The 10,546-nt window shown below is 30.8% G+C and overlaps 1 long non-coding RNA gene across 1 annotated transcript; it reads left to right on the top strand.

Annotated features, from left to right (window-relative positions):
- The first annotated feature begins 2,078 nt into the window (after positions 1–2,078).
- Positions 2,079–6,413, top strand: LOC143903531 (uncharacterized). The gene is made up of 2 exons (XR_013258738.1): positions 2,079–2,477; positions 2,543–6,413. It is a non-coding gene; the product is annotated as an uncharacterized LOC143903531 (long non-coding RNA).
- Positions 6,414–10,546: the final 4,133 nt, after the last annotated feature.

Raw genomic sequence — 10,546 nt, forward strand, 5'->3', positions numbered from 1 at the left:
CTTTTCCTAAAGTTTTATTTAAATGAAACAAGTATTACAATAGAAAAAGAGAAAACTCTAATTCAAAAGGTGGCAAGTAAATTGAGCGTTTCAAAATATCGTATTAATGTTCTTCAGCTTGAGAAGTAAATCAATGTGACGTATTATTAGTTAAAAAAAAAGTTTCTATTACTATACGACATGTCATTTTGAGGAACAACAGTAATTTATTGTAAGAAAATGACTGAAATCAAACGTATGTAGGGATGAGGTATGTCGGCTCATATCAAGGCATGCTTAGTTTGACTTGTTGTCGCGCGCGTGAGACCTGTATGAGCATGTGATTTGCTACCTACAATGCTGATAGAAGCTAGATATGTATTTATTTTTATATTTTTATATTGAAAAAAGCTATATTTAAAATAGCGTACAATTGTTCTTTTGCAACAGCATTTTGCTATTCGATTATTACAAAATAACTTTGAAAGATACAATCTTTATCAAGAAGTACATATCTGTTACCTGTTTTGTGTTTCTATTACGTTTTCATTAATTTAACATAGACTATTGTCGCATAGCCAACTTACCCTACTATCGGGGCAAGTTGGCTACAATGCAACATGTTCGTATTTCACTTATTACAAAGAAACTATACAGTATACATGAGCGTTCCTGGTATGAAAATGTAGAGATAAGTTCTCTCTATCATATTAGTACTGTTTAATCGTGAAAATTAATTGTTTAAAAACTCAAATGCCAAAATTGTGAAAACGGTGCCAATGAGCCCTGGTCTCCCCTATGATTATGGCGGAGTCCTTTAGCTTAAAGCTTAATCTGAAGATGCTTGAAGAACGTGCTCAATACTGCTCAACAATATGACTTTGCCACAGTGTGGCAAATGTCCAAACTATTTCATGCAAACTATTTCATGAACGAAGATCAACTTTGTTTTCAATTCTTTTTTGATGGCCTAGTCTAACACAAATAAAAAATTTTTATTATTTGAAGAAGTTTATGAAAATCGCAAATCGTAATATAGATAATAGTTTGCCTATTATAACCATACAAGTTTAAATGTTTGGGGTACCTAAGTCGTCTACAGACGATTCCGAGTCTCGACATCGAACTCGCGAAACTCATGTTCGACCGTTAGACGCCGTGCCGTCGTAAGCGGTGAGATCCCGACGACGGGCAGAGGCGCCGTACGGCAAACCGGGCTCGTGCGACGACCTGGTCGCCCGTTGAAGGGGACCGGCCGCCTAGTAGTGTGTCACATTGTTTTCAGCCTTTCGACTCACGAGACTCCTAGAGATATCATTGCCACCTTTGACTAGAGAGGATACGGCCTTAGAGGCGTTCAGGCATAATCCCACGGATGGTAGCTTCGCACCACCGGCCGCTCGACCGAGTGCGTGAACCAAATGTCCGAACCTGCGGTTCCTCTCGTACTGAGCAGGATACCGGCAACACATTGTGACACTAACATGTCTTTGACACTTTCGACCAACTCGACATACGACCGCAAAGATTAATTATAACCCCTTAATATAATGCGTTATATGGGATATAATCATCTAATAGAATAATTGATGATATAATTATACTTCCTACTACAAATAATCTTCATTATATCTAGATATAGTTTTTATGTGAGAAATTGCCGTAATAATTAAGAGACATATCTCTTCATTTATTAAACAAAAATTAATTTTTTATGCAATGAAATATTATTACACGTTTTACACGAAAAGTTTAAAACTTATTAAAGAGAATAGCATGAATGTTAAATTGATCGTGGAGAAATGGTAAAGCTATTCGATAAAATTTCGTTAAAGTAACATATATAAGAAATATTGTACTTATACTAAAGATAATGAAAAGACTTCTTTTAGTTAAGAAGCAATTCATATACCTATCTTGCGAAAGAGCAATTCATTCATATTTTCGCAAGATTATAGCATGTTATGAAAAGTGATACAAAATATAATCAAATAGAAACTTACATTGTTGGAGATATATCAGGGAGTTCAATTAGAGTAGCATGTGATATGTAAATATTATGTGAGTTGTATTACCTGTAACAAAAAAAAGAATTATTAATATCTAGAATCTTAAAGAATTTATAATTGGGGATCAATAATATTAAATAATCGGTTGACAACACGTAAAATGCTTATTGTGAGACATGTAGAGTATAATCAATAAATATTATTAGTGGTAGGTAGTACAATAAGTAGAAAGATATAAATTTTGTTAGAAAATAAATTAAAATCACATATATAATAAATTTCTTTTCATACGATGCTTTAGTTTTGAGAAGCTTATCTCCCGATTCTTAACGCACTCCCGCCTTCTTGATCCCCACTTAGGTTCCTTCCCTTCCTATACTCAGTCCCCTCCACATGTTCCACGCGACAATGCTCTGACTCCCGCATTTGACATCAGACCGAACAAGTCAAACATGTTTTCCTCGACAAGCGTTTCTACGGCGGTTGAAGGTACTTAGAATAATTTTTTATTAGTATTGCGTTCAATTTAACACTAATTAAATAATTTACACGAGGACATCGGCATCAGTCCTACCTAACGTTTGACCGCAATGAGGAATGGATAATAGAGACGGATCCTTCTTCGATCGACCCATAGACGCTCGATAAAAACTGGACACGATGATCTGCGTTTCCTGCTTCGGCGAGCTGTGATCGGGATTGGCACGAGGAATATGTATGCGATTGACGATAGCATGTATGTAAGCGATTGGCGTTTCGATTATGTTAATTAGGGGGGTATTGTAATCTTAAACTGCAATTTTAACTTATAACGACTACTCCGGTGTTTGTGTTCAACGACCATGTCATTGTTTTATCACACTGATGAAGGCCACAGTTATAGCCCAAACGTTTGTTGATTATTTTATTGTTTAAATTATATTATGGTAGCACAAACATCCAGCTAGTTCGCAAGCACTTTATTTGTATATTATTTAAATTTAAAAAATTAGCATTTGATATATATAATATTTTTTGTTATTTAAAAATTATTTAACTTATAAGCTATTTAACGCTCTATCAAAATGTAAATAAAAGATCTAATTTAAAGTACAAAAAAATAATTTAATTTAACAAGATTATAAATAATGTCATTCACCGTCTTAGAAAATGATCCGTGTTATCGAAAAAGTTATTTAAAAAATTAATACAATTTATATTTTTTATACTGATGATTTACAAAAACATGTATTTTTATAAAATAAATTGTATTTTCTTAATATTCTGAATTTATTTTTTTTTGATACAAAACCACTAATGAAAAAGGTATTAAACTTGTAGACAATAATGTCATTAAAAATTTTAAAAGTTGAAAATAAAAAAAGCTTATAATATAATTTTCAATTTTTTAAATTACATATTTTTTGCAAAACAAAAAATTAAATATAATATATTTTATTCTATGCATCAATTTATTTTTTATGTGAAATTCGCCGATTATATTAATTATTAAGCATGGATCATTTAAATTAATGTTAATTTTATTTATAAATCTGAATTATATAATTAATTTATTCTTCATACAAACTTGATTAGAAACTACTGTAATCCCTTATATTAGTCTTTAAATTTTATTTTTGCTTGCGCCTCGCGCGTTTTCACCCTCCGTTGACCCGCCATTATTAACTCTTTTTTATTTTCTTCCAATTTATTTTTTTTTCAAAATCATCAAAAAATTAAAAAAATTTTGGCACCGGTTTCAAGAAAATCAATTCATTAATGAAAAATTATCCATTAATAAAAAATTAAACATCCTCCAAAAATTAAAAAAATTTTAACGACTTATTTTATAATATAATTCTTTAAGATTCGGTGTCAATTAATTCCCGAAAAATTGGAAAAATTTTGTAACCGGTTTCCAAAAAAATCGGTAACGAAAAATTATACACTTTATAGCAATTCCCGGGAAATTTTTAACTCTATTTCATAAGTAACTTTTTAAGATTCGGTCAATTAATTGCCGAAAAATTGAAAAAATTTTGTAACTGGTTTCCCAAAAAATCGGTAACAAAAAATTACACTTTATAGCAAACCCCAGGAAATTCTACTTTTATTTCATATACAATTTTTTGAAATTCGGTCAATTATAACTTCCGAAAAATTAGAAAAATTTTGTAACCGGTTTCCAAAAAAATCGGTAACTAAAAATTATCTATAAAAATTATCCATAAAAAAAATTCAGCTTGATATCTCAAAATTTATGGAAATTGGAGCAGAAATCGGAAACCCCTTTATTATTAGCAATTTTTCTATAAACTCATCGTAGCCATTCTCAAAAAATTATAAAGTTTTGAAACCGTTTTTCAAAAAATCAATTATGAAAAATTATACACATCTTTACCATTCCCAAAAAATTAAGAAAATTTGAGCATTGTTTTTAAAAAAGTAACAAAAAATTATTTAAAAAAATTCAGCTTGATATCTCAAAATTTGAGGAAATTAGAACAATAACGTACATTTTTTTAAACAAAAATCGGAAACCCCTTTTTCATTAGCAAGTTTTCTAATTCTATTACATTTTTTAGTTTTTTCTACCCTTATTTTATATATAATTCTTTAAGATTCAGTCAATTAATTCCAGAAAAATTAAAAAAACTTTGTAACCGGTATCCAAAAAAATCAGTAACAAAAAATTCTGAAGCGGTTTCCAAAAAAATTGGTAACAAAAAATAATACACTTTATAGCACACCCCGAAAATTTTACCTGTATTTCATATACAATTCTTTGAGATTTGGTCAATTAATTACCGAAAAATTGGAAAATTTTCTGATACCGATTTCCCCAAAAATTGGTAACGAAAAATTATACACTTTATGGCAATTCCCGGGAAATTCTACCCCTACTTCATATATTAATTCTTTGAGTTTCGGTCAATTAATTTCCAAAAAAATTGGAAAAACTTTGTAACCGGCTTCCAAAAAAATCGGTAACGAAAAATTATACACTTTATAGCATTCCCCGAAAAATTATATCCCTGTTTTAAATATAATTTTTTGAAATTCGGTGTTATTTCCCAAAAAATTAGAAAAATTAGAAAAACCGGTTTCCAGAAAATCGAAAATTAACGGTACCAGCTTCCAAAAAAATCGGTAACAAAAAATTATACACTTTACAGCACTCCCCGGAAAATTCTACCCCTGTTTTATATATAATTCTTTGAGATTCGGTCGATTATTTTCCGAAAAATTATAGAAATTGATAAAATCGGTTTCCAGAAAATTGTTAACAAAAAACTATACACTTTATGGCACTCCCCGGGAAATTCTACCCCTATTTCATGTACCTTTGGTAAAAATTCGGTCCACTAACGAATGAGTAATTCGCGGTCAGACAGACAGACATCCGGTACTTATATATATAAATACTAGCTGGTTACCCGGGCTTTGCTCCGGAGAACATATGTAATAAGACACGCAAATAGTCTCTCTCTCTCTCTCTCTCTCTCTCTCTCTCTCTCTCTCTCTCTCTCTCTCTCTCTCTCTCTCTCTCTCTGTCTCACGACCGCAAGTGTAACAGGAGAAAGCTGTGAAAAATTAGAAATCAAACTAAATATGGTGCTCGGTATACTTGAAGAATGGATGAATGTGAATATGTTAAAAATAAATGCAGATAAGACCAAATATATGATAGTTAGAAGTATAAGGAAAGAAATAAAAACAGACATAATAGTAAAAAGTTTGGATGGAACTATAATTGAGCGTGTCGAGATAGCGAAACATCTGGGTGTAATGATCGATAGTAAACTCCGTTGGGAGAATCACTGTGATTATATGTTAAAGAAAATAGGGAAAAAAGTGAGTTTTCTGAATAGAATAGAAAATGATATATCGGCGTACACTAGATGTACTGTGTATAAGTCTATCATAGCGCCTCACTTTGAATATTGCGCAACGATGTTAATAGGCATGGGTGAGACGCAACTGAATCGACTGCAAGTGGCACAAAACCGTGCCATGAGAGTCATACTGCAATGTTCGCGATATACAAAAGTAGAATTGATGCTGCAAACCCTTAAGTTTATAAATGTAAGACAGAGGATAATGTACAATGTATGTATTTTTATTTTTAAGATAGTAAGAGGCATAATGCCAAAACATTTAAGTAATAGGATAGAAATAGTAGGAGATGTGAGTGGACGGCAAACGAGGCAAACTGAGAATATTAGAATTCAATATCGCAGGACGAGAAGCGCACAGAAAAGTATATTTTATGAAGGTTTAAACATGTATAACGCCCTGCCGATAAAAATTAAGCAATGCGAAAGAATTGAACCTTTCAAACGTAGGTTAAGAGAATATATTGTACCTCATGTAGAGGAATTAATTTAACGATATTTTATGTAAAAAATAGCCGAGAAGGCTAATAAAGCTCAATCAATCAATCAATCAATCAATCAATCAATCAATCTCTCTCTCTCTCTCTCTCTCTCTCTCTCTTTCTCTCTCTCTTTTTTTCTTTCTAAAATGCTGTAAATTGAAAAATATTACTTTTAATTAAACCGATTTTCAAAAAAATACCAGTTTCCAAAAAAATCGGTAACAAAAAAATATACAGTTTATAGCACTTCCCGGGAAATTTTACCCGTTTTATATACAATTCTTTAAAATTTGATTAATTATTTTCAGAAAAATTCGTCAAACTTTTGATACCGGTTTTCAAAAAAATCGGTAAAGAAAATTTATACACTTTATAGCACTTCCCGGAAAATTCAACCCCTACTTTATATACAATTTTTTGAGATTTGGTCATTTGGACCCGGTTTCCAAAAAGATCGGTAACAAAAAATAGTATACTTTATAGCACTCCCCGGGAAATTCTACCCCTACTTTATATACAATTTTTTGAGATTCAATCAATTATTTCCTGAAAAATTGGAAACAAAAAAACCGGTTTCCAGAAAGATCTGTAACAAAAATTGTACATATCATGGCGCTCCCCGTAAAATTCTACCCCTACTTCTTTAAGATTCGGTCAATTAATTCCCGAAAAATTGAAAAAATTTCCGTATCGGTTTCCAAAAAGATCGGTAACAAAAAATTATACACTTTATAGCACTCCTTGGAAAATTCTGCCCCAGTTTGATCTATAATTCTTTGAGATTCAGTGAATTCGTTTCCGAAAAATTAGAAAACTTAGAAAAACCAGTTTTCAGAAAATCGGCAACAAAAAACTATACACATAGTGGCACTCCCCGGGAAATTTTACCCCTATTTTATGTACCCTTGATAAAAATTCGGTCCACTAACGAATGAGTAGTTCGCGGACAGACAGACAAACCGTCGGGTTTTTGAGATTTGGTCATTCGGACCCGGTTTCCAAAAAAATTGGTAACAAAAAATAGTACACTTTATAGCACTCCCCGGGAAATTTTACCCCTACTTCATACACAATTCTTGAGATTCAATCAATTATTTCCCGAAAAATTGGAAACATAAAAAAAAACCGGTTTCCAGAAAGATCGGTAACAAAAACTATACACATCAAAGCGCTCCCCGTAAAATTCTACCCTTACTTTATATACAATTCTTTAAGATTCGGTCAATTAATTCCCGAAAAATTGAAAAAATTTCCGTACCGGTTTCCAAAAAGATCGGTAACGAAAAACTATACACATCATGGCACTCCCCGGAAAATTTTATCCCTGTTTCATATATTTTTGGTAAAAATTCGGTCCAATTAATTTCCAAAAAATTGGAAAAAATTCTAATACCGGCTTCCAAAAAGATCGGTAACGAAAAATTATACACTTTATAGCACTCGTCGGAAAATTCTACCCCCGTTTCATATACAATTCTTTGAAATTCCATCGATTATTTCCCAAAAAATTAAAGAAATTAAAAAAACCGGTTTTCAGAAAATCGGTAACGAAAAACTATACACCCTATAGCACTACCCGGGAAATTCTACTTCTATTTCATGTACCCTTGATAAAAATTCGGTCCACTAACGAATGAGTAGTTCGCGGACAGACGGACGGACGGACACACAAACAGTCGGGTTTTATATAATAGTATAGATAGATAAGCGTATAAAGCAATATGTAAAAAGCTTATCTTAAAAAAAACCGCCAAGCGTACGTGCTTTTTATTAAGGCAACGTATTTCTTTTGTATTTTTTACTACAAAAATAATAATATTAAAAATTTTGCGAATATGATAAATTAGTCTGATATGATAGAACATTTGATTTTCTTAATTACGTTTCTTATACTTGTTACATATACATCTGTTTTTTCTTTAAATGTTACATTGCTGTATTTGTTGGGTATATATTATTAAAAGTATTTGTTACTGTTACTCGTTATCCATTAATAAAAATAACTCGTTGTCGTTATTATTTTTATTTTGTAATAAAAACGTTACAGAGTTACTACTCAACCTTTAATGGAGGCAAATTAGGTTTTTATCTCGGAACCGGTTAAAACTACTCGGATTTGGACGTTTTTTTTTAAATGTAAGTAATTAAAAACACTACAATGTTTATGAGTTAAAAATTGACGCTAATTGTTTATTTAATAAATTTTTATTTAATAATTATTTAATAAATAAAAGAATTTGTTGCTCGGCTCTCTTTGATTTTAAAATATTATATGAACCGTGCCCTACCAGATATGCAACGTATGATTTTGTTGCTCGCTCCTAACTGCAAATAAACAAATTAGTTATCTCCGCGTTGACCGTTATCTACGACTTCGATGGCTAAAAACTAATTAACAGAATTTGTTGCTTGGGTCTTTTGTTATTTAAATATTCTATGGACCGTGCCCTATCAGAATATGCAACTTACGATTTTGTTGCTCGCCCCTAACTGCAAATAAACAAATTATTTATCTTTGCGTCGACCGTTACCTACGACTTCGATGGCTAAAAACTAACTAAAAAAATTTGTTGTTCGGCTTTCTTTGGTCTTAAAATATTCTATGAATCGTGCCCTACCAGAATATGCAACGTATGATTTTGTTGCTCGTTCCTAACTGCAAATAAACAAATTAGGTATGCATGTGTTGCAAAAATGTTTGTAGGAAACATTGAAGTCGTTTACGATGCGGGCATAACAAGTTCTTTTTGTCTTTTTTGAATCTTAATAATTTTATTTTTTTCTAAACTTCTTGCTTTCATGTTTGGAATATGATACAAACTTAAGAAGTACTTAACGTGTTACATGTAACGCTGCTGTAAAATAAAAATATTAACGGTAACAAATTACTTTTAATAACATATACTCAACAAACACAGCAATGTAATAAAAAAACAGATACGTAACAAAAGAAACATAATTAAGAAAATCAGATGTTACTAATTTATTATATTCACTTGGTGCAAACCTCCTAATTATTTCTGTAGCATTGTTTTTGTAGCAGAAAACAAATGGAATACAGAGCACATATTTGGCGCTTTTTTTACTTACGTAACCAACACCGTCCCGGTCACATTTCACATTAAGATATGACAATTTTCTTTGTTATTTTTATTTTGATTTATAATTAAATTGTAAATACATAAATAATGTAATAAATTGTAAATACATAAATGATATTTTTGTAGAAAAGTAGATAGTGTTAGTCCTGGTTACTAGTACTAAAGTTTTAAACAAGATTTTGTGTTCACCTTCTAGATTGTGTTTTACTAGTGCTAATTATGTTACAGTCAAAAAAACCTCTGTAACTCGAAGAAAACTTCTAGAAGTCGAAGAAAAAGAGAAGATTAACTCGACGTATTTTTCCAGCGTACCAATTACCTTTTTACCTCTACAACTCGAATTGTTTCGATGTATAGAGATTAATATTATAATAAATTATAATAAATTGACCTCTGTATTTCGAATTTCAATCAATAAAACCTCTATAACTCAAAGTAAAAAAATTTTGCATTAGTTTCTCTATATGCATCTCTATAAATAAATATGAATTTACTTCTTTAAAAGTTATTAAAGTTATTAAAATCTTTCTGTTACTCTGTTGTTTTTTACGGTAACTTTAAGTTATTTATGTAATTTCAAAATTTTTTTCTATAAGTCAAATTTTTTTCCACACCTCTATAACTCGAAATACTTGATAACTCGAATTATTTTCTATTCCCTTGAGGTTCGAGTTAGCGAGGTTTGATTGTACCTAAAAAAAAAAGAAAGTGGTAGTATTATACCTCGAAAAAACCTAAGTAACAAGTGGTAGATCTTTATATCTCGAAAAATCTCGAAAAAATCTAAGCAGTAGTATCTTTATTTCCGAAAAATTATAACCCAAGTGATACACGTCACAAAATTATGTTACCTTATCAAAAAGAAGAGTCGCGCTTCAAGTGATCTATTACAATTACAAAAAAGAAATGATATCTCTTTAAGTTAGAGCGCCAATTACAGAGAGAACATGTATATTGCCTCAAAAAATAATTGTTGCACTACATTGAAAAATCTTTACATTGTGTCAATTAGAAAAGAATGTATAATAACAATTTTATAAGATTAAAAAATTTTATTTAAATTTAACAAGGGAATACAAGATATTTAAATACAAAGTTAT

Source organism: Temnothorax americanus, unplaced genomic scaffold (assembly GCF_048541705.1).
Source record: "Temnothorax americanus isolate GAGA-0224 unplaced genomic scaffold, ASM4854170v1 Scaffold48, whole genome shotgun sequence".
In the NCBI taxonomy this organism is placed as follows: domain Eukaryota; kingdom Metazoa; phylum Arthropoda; class Insecta; order Hymenoptera; family Formicidae; genus Temnothorax; species Temnothorax americanus.